This window comes from Hippopotamus amphibius, chromosome X (genome assembly GCF_030028045.1).
Source record: "Hippopotamus amphibius kiboko isolate mHipAmp2 chromosome X, mHipAmp2.hap2, whole genome shotgun sequence".
NCBI classification, from domain to species: Eukaryota; Metazoa; Chordata; class Mammalia; order Artiodactyla; family Hippopotamidae; genus Hippopotamus; species Hippopotamus amphibius.
Genome location: NC_080203.1, coordinates 5,088,030 through 5,104,077, shown reverse-complemented (window position 1 = coordinate 5,104,077; position 16,048 = coordinate 5,088,030). Strand labels below are relative to the sequence as shown.

General features: G+C 41.1%; 1 non-coding gene across 1 annotated transcript; it reads right to left on the bottom strand.

Annotated features, from left to right (window-relative positions):
• Nucleotides 1-9,306: 9,306 nt before the first annotated feature.
• Nucleotides 9,307-9,410, bottom strand: LOC130842737 (U6 spliceosomal RNA). The gene has a single exon (XR_009050536.1). It is a non-coding gene; the product is annotated as a U6 spliceosomal RNA (small nuclear RNA).
• Nucleotides 9,411-16,048: the final 6,638 nt, after the last annotated feature.

Sequence of the window (16,048 nt, the reverse complement as noted above, 5' to 3'; positions counted from 1 at the left end):
GGATATTAATCAAGCTATAATATTTAGCTTTGGAAATTAAAGCATAAATTCATGAATTTGGTTAGCGTTGATATTTAACCATGATATATGTATGCACACAATGTTCCAAGATTTTTCCTTTTTGTTTTTACTTTTTGGCAGTGTCTGTTTTACTTACTACAGTATTCGTTGAATTCGTGAAGGCTATTGTTTTTCAGGAGAAAGCCAAGAAGTGTTGAACTCCCAGTGTGTCTTCTTGCTGCTTGTCCCCTTATTAATACGAACCTTAGACTTTCCATGGAGCTGCCCCTCCTTTATGGTATCTGATGCTCCTGAGAGTATGGGTTTGTGGTGTCAGGGATTAGCACCATTTTACAGGTGCTCAGAGGGGCCAGGTGACTTGCCTAAGGACACACAGCAACTGCAGAGCTGGGACTGAATTCTAAGCATTCTGACTTCAAGAATGTTGCCGATGTCCAGTTTTTTTTTAAATTTTAATTGAAGTATAGTTGGTTTACAATATTATGTAACTTTCAGGGGAGAACAGTGATTCAATATTTTTACTGATTATACTCCATTTAATGTTATTATAAAATATTGGCTATATTCCCTGTGCTGTACCTTGTAGCTTATTTATTTCATACATAGTAGTTTGTACCTCTTAATCTCCTACCCTTTTTTTGCTCCTCTCCCCTCTCCCCACTGGTAACCACTAGTTTGTTCTCTATACCTGTGAGTCTGTTTCTGGTTTGTTATCGTCACTAGTTTGTTGTATTTTTTAGATCCCACATGTAAGTGATATCATACAGTATTTGTCTTTCTTTGTCTGACTTATGTCCCTAAGCATAATACCCTCCAGGTGCAGGAGTGAGCAAGTGTGTGTGCACACTTTTCATGAGCGGACTCTAGGTCTCCTACAGCCCTCCTGCAAGTCCCGCTGGTTTTCAAACCAGCTAAGAGTGAGGCAGGAGACAGATGGGGCCCCAGGGCAAACAGTTTGAGTTCGTTCCCTGTGGACCAATACTCTGAGACCGCAATAACAGGACAATTGGGAGAGGAGGCTGGGCCCTGCCCAGATAGCAGATAAGAGACCACATAGTCCTCATTCTCGAAGTAAGGAGACCTCCCCCGACCACACATGCGCAGAAAGGCTCCTTGGAGGTCAAAAGGGTAGTGATGCCAAGTGGCCAAACCTACCCATAGGCCTCTTCGGTGGAATCCATCCCGGCTAAGAGATGCGCATGCACATGTGGGAAAATCCAGTGATACACCAAATATGCACTTTGAACCAAGCAAATCAAAATGATTGGTCAAAGGAAACATGGAAGAAATGCCCAATAAAAGTGATTCAAACCGCCATGAGGGCGTGACTCTCTCTGAGCCTACCCTTGTGTCTATCCACACGTATTCTGCTCTTTTTTTTTCCCTAATAAATACTTTACTTGTTTCACTACTTTCCGTCTTTGTGGGAATTTTTTTCTGCAAAGCCGTAGGGCCAGGGCCTTGTCACTGACCTCTGGTCTAGTGACTAGGATTCAGTGCTCTCACCGCCGCTACCCAACCTCAAGCACTGACCGGGAGCTGAAACCCTGCTTCAAGCCACTGTGAGCTGAGGCCACCCAAGATCAAGAGGTCTTCGAACTGCTCACTCCCCAGGGAGGATCTCTGAGCCCATGATGTCCCCCTCTTCTCCTGTGTCCCCTCCTAGGGGAACGGGTCCGACCTGCTCACTTCTCTTCCCTTCCTACCTGACTGCCTGTGGATCTTTGTAGCCTTTGTTGTAGAAGAGTCTTTCTGCCAGTCTCCTGTTTGTTTTCAGTGGTCTACATGTAGATGTAACTTTGATGTGTTTGTGAAGGGAGGTGAGCTCCAATCCACATCCTTCTACTCCACCATCTTGATCTCCTCCTGTCTGATTTCCACCAGTTTTGCAACCTTGTTGAGCCACTTGAGTAATAATTTTTAAAGTGTGGATTAAAGCTAGTTTTTTGTTTGTTTTGTTTGTTTGTTTGTTTGTTTTTGGCTTGCAATACTCTAACTTCAGTTCTCCCATTTGGGTGAATGAACTTGTAAGTCAATTGTTTCTTCATAGAAAGCAATAAATATATCCCTTTGTCACGGTATAAGTTGTGAAAACTTCACTATGCTTCCCAGGCTGGGTCAAGACCACTTTGAAACATTCCTGGGTACTGTGCAGACAGAACTTAGTCAAAACTGTTTATTCTTTGCTTTCTCTAGTACTGGCTCTGTTTACTGATCTTTTCAGGAAACCTAGGTGTGAGCTCTGCTGTATGGCATGGACCACACAACGCTTTGAAATGAGGAAGCTTTAAAGTTACAGGCAGGAGTTTGACTGTGAGATTGAAGGGTCTGTCTGCACAAAAGGATTGTACTTTGAGGTGAAATTCACAAACAAAGTCAATCAACATGAAGAATCTGGAAACTCTCAGTGCGAGCTGTTTCATTTTTCTGTGCATTCCACAAGAAACAAGTGGGAACCTTTTATGTAAAGTTCCAGCATATGTGATCACAGGAGCTATTTGAAGTGTAGGGAGGATGTTGCAGCTGTTAGCGAGTGCATTCACAGAGCTCCCCTTTAATGTGGTTGTGTCTTAACCGTCAATACCGAGAAAAGGAATTATGCGAGAGTGGAGCCGGGAGGAGGGTGCCTGGCGTGGACACAGCCAAGAGTCAGCAACAATGAGGGAGATCAGTTTAAGTGAGGAGCTCCACAGTTTTTCATTCAGGAAATGGAAGGTTTCTTTGCCCCCTCTTCATAATTCGAGAACTGTGTAGCTAATAAATTGAGAACCTTTTTTAGTAAAGTGGTATATATATATTTTTAATCTTTCATGTGATATTGGCACATAATTCATGTATAGATCTTAAGTTATTTTTGTTGCATATGGGTTTTCATTAGTGAATATGGCCCCTTTTAAAAAAATGTTCAACATCTTCTGGGAGATAATTTCCCTGCTTTTTTGGATAGGGCAGCGTAGGGTACGCAGAAGAATGGAATAGAATTCAGGACCACTGGAGCTTAGGCTGGGGAATTACTTTAAGGTAAGGGGCTTAAAATAAGTTAGGAGAAACCACTTCACTTTGAAAGGGCTTATTCCTTAGTTGAAAAATAGGGATCAGTTAGACGCCCTGAGAACAAACTGTATTTACAGACTTTTCCGAGCTACATTTAAAAGATTGGAAAGAAATCATTTGAAATGGCAGTATTTGCCTCTAAGTGGTAGAATTCTGTTTGCATTGAGTCTCTGTTCTATTTTGTAAATTTAACACTCTCAAAAAGAGGAAAATGAAAATCAATTTCTTTAAAAAAATGAAATGGCAAAAGAAACCATAAACCTGGCTCTTTCCCAGTGCTCTGCTGGGAAATGATTATGGATTCTGCAAAACCGTCGCAGGGGCAGCGCGCTGCTGACAGGGTTTTGATTTCTTTAGGAAGTATTGGAGGGAATGGCTTTGCGGGAGCTCCCAGCTTCCTCAGCCCCTTTCCTCTGTGGAGGTCGGGCTCCAGGACCTTTGTCTTGAGTGGTGAGCGCCCAGCATGCAGCCAGGAGCACCAGCAGTGGGCACTCCCTCGTGGAGCACCTTTTGGGTCTGAGGCTGACAATTGTCCTGCCTCTTGGAAAAGCCGTCAGGCCTGCGGGCTGCCAGCTGCCTGAGCGTTACCAAAAGGGGGCAGTTCATTCATTCTTTCACTGTGGAGTGTCAGCTGCATAAAGGGCCCACCACAGCTTGGGGGACAAAAGCTCTCCAGTAGGATTACACTGCCAGGTTGGAGAATGGCCCTTTCAACGCTGCAAGGCCTCAAATAGGGGCTGTACTCAGCTGACCACCTTTATGCAAATCCCTCCTCTTTGTCCAAAGGCCCAGTGACAGAAGCCAGTTAAGCCTTTCTGGGCAGATAGGCTTTGTGCAGGGCTGGGAGGGAGATCGCCCAGGTTAGGTGTTTCTAGGAAGAACAGCAGATAGAATTGGTTTTGTAAAATGCTAGTGCTAATAAATTGAACACTGGCAAAAATCTTCTTACGTTTTAAGATATTATTGACAAAGAACAAGTGATTCCTCAAATGGAACAGATTGAAGTGGTATAGAGTTCAGGAAAGCAGAGATTGTTGTGCTTTGACATTATGCAAAATATATAACACCTGTATCTGTTGTTTCCTGATCTCTCCTGGTTTCTTTCCTGATCCTGGACTTCCTCATAATTGTCCGGGGTGGAGAAGCTTGCTTGGTTTATACCCACCTCCTCACTTGCTTGGGCTTTCTTCTCTCTCCTGGCTGCTGCTCACTTCCTCCCTCCTTCTCAGTGAATATTTCCAGGGTTTTATCTTCCCCTTCTCAGGTCATTCCCTTGGGGCACTCCAACGATGAGTAGAATTTCAAATATTCTTTGTGTGAGTCTTTCAGAATCGACTAGAAGAGATCACCAAGTCATGCGTCCAACTATTGCTCTTATCTACGTGGTCAAATTGATAATTCTCGTCAAATAGAGGGTAGCTTTTCTTGCATGTTTCATTGATGCCTAAACACGCAAGAGAACCCACAGCTGGTGAATTTTCTCTCCAGACTCTTCCACAACCCAGTTTCCCTCTAGTAAAGGACACCTTTGGCCTTGTGACCCTCAGCCTCTTCAGCCCCCCAGCCCACCCCCCAGGCCTGTAACAGCAGTATCACATCTGCCTTGTAACTCATTCTTTGTCTGTTCTCATTTTCATCTGTCTCCTCTTCTACATGTCTGAAACCCATCCTATCATCTTGCAACTTTCTTCTGTTCCTTCTGCAGACCTCGTAAACTCAAGCCCTTCCTCAAGCCTGTCTGCTTCAGTCCCTGGCATCATCTCTCTTAAAGTTGCTTTGACCTTATTAGTCCCTTCTCAGAAATTTGCTGTAGTACTCAACTAACTTACACATTAAATTAAAATGTTAACATCTTCAGTTAGAGAACCTAGCCTATCTGACCATATCAATTTCCCCATTTGATTCTTATACTTTTCAATATTCCACCTTCTTAATTTTTCGAGAATTATTTTGACAGTTATGTAGCTCTTTGAAATAATTATTGTTCCTCTGCAGGTCTTTTAGCTTTAAGGGCTAGCAGTAACAACAACAAAAACAGCCAGCACCGTGCCTTGCCCATAGTCGATAACTATTTGGGACATGAACAACTAACTAAATCCATGGAAGCACTTGAAATCGCTGATGACACCTCAGTTTGCCCAGAAACCAGAAGCATAGGACTCCGTGTCCTGAAAACAAAATTCTTGCTTCCTTGGTAACTTCCTATGGAGTCAAGTAGAGTGAACCTTAATAAACATGGACCAAGAGTGGCCTAAAAGACTCCAGTGTAATATGTAATATTTTCAGGTTCTTGACTCAAATTCAGTATTTCTGTGAGTTTTTTTTTTTTTGGGGGGGGGTGTATACAGTTTATTTTTTTTCTTCACTTTTTTTTAATTTTTTTAATTTTTTTGGGGGTACACCAGGTTCAATCATCTGTTTTTATACACATATCCCCGAGTATTTCTGTGAGTTTGTATGACTCTTTCTGTTTAGAAAGTTCTGCTGTGAAGAGTTCCTGTATAATTTTCTTTGGTTTGTTTCACCAGTTGATCCTCAGATTTTAAACTGCAAATGAACTGAAAACAGAAAAAACTTACCTATCAGATTCCTTTTTGTTTGTTTGTTTTTGGCTGTACCACGCGGCATATAGTATCTTAGTTCCTCGACCAGGGATCGAACCTGTGCCCCATGCAGTGGAAGCATGGAGTCTTAACCACTGGACCCCCAGGGAAGTCCCCAGATTCTTAATTAAATGATTCACTAAGATCTTTTTCAAAGGTTCACTTAAAATATACCTTTATGTAAAGAGAGATGGCTGTCTACGTATTAAGTCATCTCTCCTACATTTTTTCCTACATCTTTTTCTATATCTTAGATCATTCTTTTCTTGAATCCTAGAGTCTCTGGAGAAAGAGAAAACTCTTGTCACAGTCCTCAGCCAGCTGAATGCAACTTATTCTTCACCGTTTTCCAGGCTAGGTTCAGACAGCCTTGTGTTGTAGGGAGGAACTAACCTTTTTCCCTGCACTGAGGGGAGAAACCGACAACATATGACTTTCATGCAGGGCCAGGTAGGGCAGGTGCCATCAGGAGTACAGGAGAGGGGATCAGAAAAGGCTTCTTGGAGAAGGTGCTTTGAGGAATATGCCTTGAAGGGTAGATATGGCTTCAATTAGTAAAGATATGGAGAAGGGCCTTCTAAGCAGGGATACTATTCAGAGCAAAGCCTGGGTGGGTGGATGGAGGCGCATGTGACTGGGCGATGTGTGCCCTTCCTGGAATTCAGAAGATGTAAGCTATGGTGTGGCTGAGAGGTGAGTTGGGTCATATTGTAGAAGGCCTTGGGTGACAAGCTGAGACAGTTTGACTATGAGTGATGCTTAAAAGCTGCAAAGATAACACATGTAACCATGATATGATAGATGCATGGGACCTCTTATATTCTCCCCTTAGTAACGTGATCTTATCTGCAATGAGATGTGATAGAATTGGCCTAGTAAATGAAGCCAAACCCAAACGTACCTAACTAGGTAGGCCCCAGGATCCACATTACTACTCTTGCTTGCTTCATAGTGGTTTCAGATGACAAATTTTGTTAGAGGCTCTTCCTCGAGGTCAGAGCTATGCCAAACAAATAGCTCTGGATACCAGTCACCAGTGGAGTAAGCATTGGGCGTGAATGCCACCATGGGCACCCAGTTGGTTTCTTGTCGATGCTCTTTGGCCAATGTGAACTGAAGTCACATGTTGAGAAGTGGCCCCAATTCCCTCAGTGGGTGCTTCTTGAGCTGCCACTCTGTGCCAAGTGCTGGGAACAAGGAGTCACGAGACCAGATTCTGGCCTTGTGCTCATACTCCAGTGGGAGAGATGGACAAGGGCACAAAGAGTGATCAGACATCCTAGAAAGTGGCGAGTGCCCTGAAAGAGAAGTAGACAATGAGCTCTAGAGGGCTCAGGGAGGAGGAATCTGGGGAGAGCATGTGGCATGATTCTGGAGAAACTTGAGAAAAATGGTATCTTTTTGGACACAAATTCATATATCCAGATCTCCAGGTACCTTCAGGCCTCATAGATGCTGTGAAGTATGTTTGGCAAACATCAGAAACAGATTTTTATTTGGGGATCATGCTATTTGGCTTCAGCATTAGTACCATCCAGATAGTACAAGGATTATGTGTCCCTCAGAGAAGGCGGGGACACTCCCTGTTTAATGCAAAGGAAATCTATAACACTTGCTATAAGAAATTCGTGAACATCAACATCATTTCTATATCAAAAAACCAAGTAAAGGATTACAAGTGCCCTTTTTTTCTAATTACACAAAAAGGAGAGTTTGTATAGTGGCAGATCTTAACATCATCTCTAGGGCTTGTATGGGGCAACTGGACAAGTTAGCATCAGAAAGCTCAGTGCTTTTGATCAAGTAGGCTGCCATTGTGATGGAAGTAGGGCTGAAATGAGGGATAGGCTAAGGAAATCTGACTTCATGGGGAAGCTGGCAGCAGTTTAAGCACATTCTTGGGTGAGGAGCAATCCCAGTTTCTCCAGCCTACAGTATTGACATGAGAATCATAGCGCTGTGTGCAAAGGTCACTTCTAACCTGGGAAGTCTTGGTAGTTGAAAAGGGTTCTCTTATATTTATTTTAAATGTACAGTTACATGATTATTGACTTCCCTTGTATTGCTAGAAAGACTATTTTTGATCTAGAAACATCTCTTTCTTTGAAGGTCAACTGGATAGACTGTCCAGTGTCTACAGACAGCACTTACCCGTTTCTTCAATTCTTGTTCTTGGGTAAGAAAATGCCTTTTATCTTTTAAATCTTTTTTTATACTTACTTTTTATATTGTACTGTGTGCTTGTAATCTAATGGAAGTGAGAGTCCTCTGTGTTTTGAAACTGATTGTCAAGTTGTAAGTGATTGGGGGGAAGTCTAAACAATGAGTTGCGTTTTAAAATAATAACACCTGAGTTAGTCAATAATTCATACAATCAAGATGTGCTCAGTTAGTTACAGCACAGGTCAAGATGTAACATCATTCCAGTAGTCACGATCAGCTCTTAACACTAGCGAATTGAATACATGTGAAATTGTGTAGCACAAATAATAAAAATATCTGTTTAGAGATGTCACTGGTTTTTACCAGGTACAGATTTAAAATGCAAATCACATCTTATTCTACTTGGACACTCCAAAGGGAGCACTCTACCCATTTCCCTGAGAGAATTATAAAATCAAATGAAGGAAAGAAAAGATGTCTTGGTTTTGGTAAATTGGAGATTTTATGTCAGTGACGTGTGTGTGTGTGTGTGTGTGCATGTAAACTTAGTTGTAGAACAAATGCAAGGAAAACTGAACTTGAATGCTAATTCTTTGCATCTGTTTTTATATTTATATAGGTGTGTATATGATGATATATTCTTATAAATGAAAAATCAACCTACATAATCCTTTGAACTGTATAAAGTAAAACGTAACATTTATTTATTTATTTTTAAGAACTTTTATTGAGATAATTGACATACAATAAATGGCATATATTTAAAGTGTACAATTTGATATTTTTTTTCTTAGTAGTAGTGTATATGTGGCAATCCCAATCTCCCAGTTCATCCCCCCCACCCCCGCTTTCCCCACTTGGTGTTCATATGTTAAACGTAACATATATTTATTGCAATAAATGTAATTTGGTGCTTAGGTTCTCTGGGAACTTTGATAATTCTGTAATGAAAATGGGAACAAATATGAAAAATAAATGTATAAACCTTTGGATGTAACAGTTTTATTCATCCTCACCCATTCCTTCCAAAGGGGGCATTTTCCCAAGTATGCAACTGGTCACTTCCATAAATATATCTTCAAAAATTGAATGGGACTTAGATGTCTCTCATGCCAAGTTGCTCATTTTATAAAAATATCTCAATAGATACACAAGTTGTCCTTTTGCACCCTTGAAATTCCATACTGGGAATATTTCCTTAGTATAGGAATTCCAATGTGGTACTACACCTGGTGAACAGATTTTACCTTGTTTCTGGCTTCAGCGTTATTTAGACATCAGAGATTAAGGTCATATTAATTTATGGTTCATACCGTTTGCAAAAAGGAGAACATTATCTTACACAGATCATTCTTAGAGAGAGACAGGTAATGCACAATTATTGCAATTGCTCTTTTTTATGTTGTAAGAAAATCTTTTCTGTTTTTTTTAAGTTTCAGCTTTATTGAAGCATAGTCAAGCTGTAAAAAATATGGAATGCTTCACAAATTTGTGCATCATCCTTGCAAAGTGCCATGCTAATCTTCTCTGTACCATTCCAGTTTTAGAATATGCACTGCTGAAGCAAGCACTCCTTGCAATAGTTCTTTAAAAGAAAAGGTTAAGTGAGAGTCCTTTATCCATAGTGCAGGCTATGCTGGGCACTTTTTTGGGAGTACCTGGAACTGAAACCAGTAAATTAGTTAAAAGTGACCTGTGTGGTTACCACATTCATTTCTCCCTGGACCCTTTATAAACTTTGGGGGACTTTTATCCCAGAGCTTATTAAATATTTATTGTTAGGTTTTCAGATTTTCCTTTTTGTTATTCCTAAGTTAAAATGTCTTTGGCTATCTAAGGTGCTTGCGAATGGGAGATAAATCAAAACAGACACATTTCCCGTGATCCTAAACCTCTGAAAAGCCCTGAGATGTCTTGTAATCAAGAAATCTGCTTCAGTATATTTAACTCAGCATTTTCCAGATATACCCAACCAAGGAACACGTCACTTTTACTTTTACTGCATACCTTTTAACACCCTTTGGTGCTAGTGCTCTGTGGGAGCAATGACCTCTAGGAAAGCCTGGGTTACTTGTACTAGGCTATTTCATATACGTGAGCAGTGGCATCTGACCTTGGTGTTGCAAAAATCCCCAGGAATAAGAGTTGTCAGCCATTTCTGATCAAGAAGTATACCAGCAGTTAATCGCAACTCTTAGGACAACAGACCGTGAATGTTTGTACTGATTGAGGCTCTGGCAGGTTTGGAGGTAGCAAAACCTGCTGGGGTATCTCCAGTTGGTTCAGAAACTGTCTTTCCTAGGCTTAGCACTTTCTCTGCTGCTGAGACAAGGACAGAGAACAACACAACCCCCCAAACTGAGAATGAGATTTGTTGGCATAGCCCCTCTGCTCTTAGATGTTGCTGCTCAGGGATGACATTAGCCGGAGATCTCTCCCCTCCCTCTCGCCACGCAGTGGTTTTGAGAGGATGGACTTTGGTAACTGTGTTGCTTCGGAGAAGAGTTCAAGAGTTTCAGAACATCAAGAGTTACTTGATTATGTGTTTTAAAGAATCCTTTGCTGAGCCACAGACCAAATCCAATTCCACATTTCTGAGAACCCATCTTTTTCCACTTTAGAAAAGTGAGTTTGCCTATGGTTTGATAACTTAACTTTTTTTTTAAGGAAACTAAAAAGTAATTTTCCCATACTGCAAAATTTTGAAATGCTTGGCTTCAAGTTTCAGTGAGTTTTCTTTTCAATGAATATGATTGGAATTCTATTTAATACAGAATTTTTAAAAGGCAGCATCTGTTTACATTGCATATAAGGTAGCCCTAATGTGGACAATTTCATACCAAATGTTTATTTTATGAGCCAGTAAAAGCGCGTAAATAAAAAACTTGAAAGTTTAACGTTAGCCTTTTATTTAGTTGTGGTGTATCTTGGTCTTTTTAATAAAATCTTTGAATTAGATGAGCGACTAGAATAACCTTTAGTTTATATAAATTCTAATATAATGTGCAATAAACTTGTACTCCTACATGAGTAATAATGGAAGAGTTTTAAAGTGTTATGCGGATCTGTAGAATCCAGGGCAAAGGATAAGTTATTATTCAGCTTTTGTCAGGGGCAGAGAAATGACTATGTAGGAAATCTAAAAGCCCTAGACATTTTAGGGAAGGAGGCATACAGATATTGACATGAAAGTAACATCAGAATAATCTTGATTCAACTAATTATTTTTGTAATCATTGGCAAATTCCAATGCTTTAGCTAATATTAAAACACGATTACTTCATTTATTCATGTATTCACTCATCCAAAAACAATTTTTCGGCAAAAGTGAGGAGGGGAGGCCCAAGGCAGGTGGGCAGCCAAGAAAGAGATTCTTTATTAGCAACTCACTTTAGGAGCAAGCGGGACCCTAGCAGCCTGGAGTGGGCCCCAGAAGTCCCTGCCCTGCCCGAGGCCCCAGCCTATTCCTAACGGTCCAGACCCCGGGGATCGATCCCAGGGAGCCTGGAAGCAACACGCAGCGTGCGCCTGCGCAGTTCAGACTCCTGTACACGGGCGTTCAGGCATCTCGGACTTCTAGGCCTGCGTGGGCTGGCGTCACTCGCGGCCAACAGGCCATCTTCTTGGGGTCGGCGGTTCCCTACACTGAGAAAAAAAAGTTTCAACGGATTGAAATTGAAGTTCTGTTGAAATATAGCGGATCAAAATAGTTTTTCTTCGATAACGGTATGTTCTCCTCTCCTCTGTCACAGTTCTAAGTCTCCTTTCTCTGTGGTTCTAAGACTGGCAGCCTGAGCTTTCCAATAGTCAGGGAACCCTGACCCCCACAGCGGCAAAGTTCAGGGGCTTGCACTTAAGAAAATGTATAGTTGCTTTTGCCCAAGTGTTCCCTTGCTGCCTGTAACATCTGATTCCAGCCTCTGTGCCTCTATTTAGTCCTGTGTTCCCTGTGTGCTCCTCATCTCTATTCCCTCCTCTCAGCATCCATGGAATTTTATATGGATTTAAATCTTGCCACTTTCAACCTTGTAGTTAGTTATCTATTTACAAGTCTGATCTCTCAAAAGGCAGTCCACATCAACATCATTTCTTTGTCCCCTGGAGTCTGCCATGGAGTCCACACCTAGAAGACATCTATCAAATGTCAACTGAATAAATAGGATTCAACTTACACGCAACTCCTCAGGAAAGATATGTTATCTGATGAGGGGAAGCTTACATTTGCTTCCAAAACTGTGTCTACTTTTTACGTAAGAGCTATCTGGTAAAGAGAACCAGGATGTTAGGAGGTAGAATTTTCTCCTGTGGACCTTTTTACATTAACATGTTCTCTTTAAACTATTTCTTACAGGTGAACTATCTGTTACACTTTTTGAGTTTCTTATTCTCAATTTTTGGTAAATTCCTGGGTTGATTCTTTTAGTGGTGAACAAATATTGGAACATGGGGACTAAATGATGAAAAAGGGGAGAGAAAAATAATAATGTAGAGGAAAAAAGTGTCCATTGACTCAGCCTGGAAAGAGAGGTGACGCACAGTGAGCTCTGTTAGCTCAGTTTTGCACAGTATTAGTGACTAGCTGAAATGAGACAGAGTTGTGATGTGTCAACGGTAGACAGGGACATCTTTCTGTTTAAATATCTGACTCTAGGAGACCTCAGGAACTATTCTCTACAATGTGTCCTTGGATCTTGAGTGAGGCTAAGAATCTTAGCCTTGCTTTGGTGCCATGGTCCACTTGGATAATGACAGCAACAAACACCCAAAGGGGCTCTGGGAGATCTTTTAGGTGGGAGAGAGGTGCAGCGGGAGCTATGGAACCCATCATCTCCAACCACTGGAGGAAGGAGAGGTGGGAAGGAATTGATGGAATGCACTTCAAGATTCTTAGCACCTACAAAGCCCAAGTGCTGCTGTGCTTCAGCCTTGATGCTGTCTAGAGTCTTGAAGTACACTGGACTGTCACTCTTTGCTATAGACCAGAGATTCTCAAGTACTCAAATCTTGTGTCTCACAAATCACTGTCAAGGGACTGGCTCTCACCAGGATAGAAGCCAAACCCCTCTGTTTTTCAGCAGAGGGCATTGATGTGTTTAGACAGTTTGTCAGCATATTCATGATTTTTGGTGAGTTTCAAGGACATGATCAATTGCAGAAAGCTTATTGGACATCAATGTGATTGCTACAGAACTTCAAAGTAATTTGTTGATGGGCTAGGGAACCAGAATTGGGAGAAACATGAGCTGTTCATGCTTATTCCTAGTCTGTTGGAAGGTCACAGATGGAGAATGGAGGGGAGGGTGCGAGGAAGGTCGGTGGGAGACGACATGTGACATTTGCAGATGGGTAAAGTGTTGAAAGAGGGCCAGTGCTAAGTCATGGAGAGGCTGTATGCTAGTAAGTGAATGCTCAGGCACTGCCACTGACTCTCAGGGTTGCCCTGGGAAAGCGAGCTAACCTCTCCGGACCCCATTTCCTCATATATAAAATGGGGAAGATAATAATAGAGCCTGGGATGTAGTAAGCACTCAACAAATGTCACCTAATGTTATTCCCATGTTTAACTTTTCTGAAAAGTCTCCTATCTTCCTACAGTTATAAAACTAAACTCAGTAAATACGGTTGAATCTGAGCCCTATCCCAAGGGAGGTTTATTGCTTAAATATAAGAATAACATAATGACAATGTTTTCATCTCCAAGGATTTCCAAGTTTCTTTGTGATTTTAAATGGGAAGGATAGCAATATACTCTCAGTAATTAAAGTGAAAAGTTTGCAGTATTTTTCAGTTCTACATTTTTTTTTTAATTTACAGACTGTTTTAACTTGATAAAATTCTTTTTAATAGAGAAGTTATCATGAATGGTTTAAATGCCTCTCCTTATTGACTATGAACTTTACAAGAGCAGAGACTATGTCATCCTCATCTCTGGATTCCCATGCTTGGTGTTGCCAAGGCTGGCATAATGTAGGCACTCTGTGAATGCATTTTGAATAAATGCAGTCCTTTAGCTTTTCAAGTTATGGTGCTTTCATATGTCTTAGTTGTAAAAGAATTCAGATGAAGTCTAGGGGGAATCAAAAGAAGATTTAAAGGAGACATGACAAAAATCTACTGATGTTTTATATTTATTCTCAGCTAGATTTTTAAAATGTCAATCAGGAGATTACAAATTTCATGGATTAATAGAAAATCAAGGTTGATATACAGTGCCATAGCTAGAAATGCAGGGACCATGAAAAATAGTTTTAAGGGTACAAACTTTCCAGAATAAGTTCTGGAGATCTAATGTATAACAACATGACTATAGTTAATAATGCCATACTTGAAGTTTGTTAAGAGAGTAGATCTTGTGTTCTCACCACACACACACACACCCACACACCCAAAGAAAATTATGTGAGGTGATGGATAAGTTAGTTAACTTGATTGTGGCAGTCATTTCATAGCTCATTCATATATAAAATCATCACATTGTACATTTAAATATGTACAATTTTATTTGTCAATTATATCTCAATCAAGAAAAAATAGAAATTTATTTCTGGATAAAATACAACTCCTCTCCAAACCCCACAGTAGATCACTCTCATTGCAAAGTGAAGTCTAGCCCTAATAGTAGAGGTTGAAGTATGGGTAAGGGAAGGATAGCACCAGACAGGCCGTCCAGAAGCAAAACAGAAGTATCATCCATCCCCATGAATCTTCCATCATTAAAGCTCCTTTTCTCCATCTCAGGGGTTAGGGCTTCTCTAAGGATTGATATCTAGGTTTAATACTAGGACATGCTTTGGGAATAATGAAAAACATTAAGTTCTACAGGCTGATTGAATTCTACTTAAAATCTTAAAAGTCTTGTTTGTCACCTGGATATCTGTAGGGCTCATTTGCTAGTATTTTCATTGTCCAGCTATAGTAACTAACAAACATACCATGCACATCAGAGCAGCAGAGTCGTTGGATCAATTCTGCTTTTACAGGAAGTGAAATCCTCAGAGATGCCTTGTTCTTTTAGTGGAAAATCAAACTGAGGCTGCACTTCCTGCTGCCTGTAGGGAATGGAGGTAGCCCTGTACAGTTCAAGTGTGAAACAGCACTTTAAAAACGCCAGAAACTAGGAATCCATTTATCTTGTAAATGTTTCTGTAGGCCATTACTCATCCTCTAACCCTCTGAAACGGTTAAAGACATGCTAGGGTAGGTAAGCCTCACACAAAATTCACCTTGGACATTGACTAGGTTGGGTTTTTTCAGAAAGTATTTATTCTTTAAAATCCTAGGACTCCTAGGGACCAGATCGCTTTGATTTGGGCATTCTAAATTCCCATTTCTTCTGGACCACACTCTGTCATTTTAAACTTTGCAAAGAAAAGGGAGACCTGTTAAGGTCAAATAGTTTGTGCTAGCACTCACGTAAGTTCTCTATATCATATTTTGTACTTACATACATTTAATTGGATTAAACAAATACCCAGTGCTTTGTGTGTATGGCGAACAGTTCTAGGTACTTTAGGGTAGAGAGTGCAGGGTAAGAAGAGTCCACTGCCCTGAGGAAGCTTATGTTTTAATACACACAGGGCACAGTTTGTGTAGGGGTTTTCAAAGGAAAGAGAGGAGATCTGGGAATATTTTTTAGAAATGGTGACATAGGCATGGAAGGTGGTCAGGTGTAGTTTTTAGCTCCAAAGTCTGTCTCTCTGGATTCAAGTCTCTGATGCACCATTTACCAGCTAGGTGATCTTGGGCTACCTTCCTGCACTTCAGTTTCCTGAGAAACTGAGATGATAACATTAGAACAGACCTCATAGAAATGTTGTGAGAATCAAATAAGTTGTTTACTGCAGAGATCAGGGCCTCTCCATCAGTCTGGGATAGCAGAGGACCCAGGGCAGGGCTTTAGGAGGTGGGACAAGATTAGGTTGGTGTATTGGACCATGCTGTCCAAGAGATGAGGATGGGCTGGAAGGGAGCAAGAATGGAGACAGACAAGGGGAAAGCGGTTGCAGGGCCTGAACTTGAGGTCTGGCGTGGAGGATCAGCAGGAGCAGGCAGGCGTGAGCCACAGTGTGGAGGTGGAGGCTGATCAGACGGGCCCAAATGGGGGCTGAAAAAGAAGACAGTTGTGGAAGGTAGCTTGGCAACCTTCGTTTGCGGGACTAGATTGACGATGCTCATGTTTACGAGATTGGTTGTACAACTGGGAAATT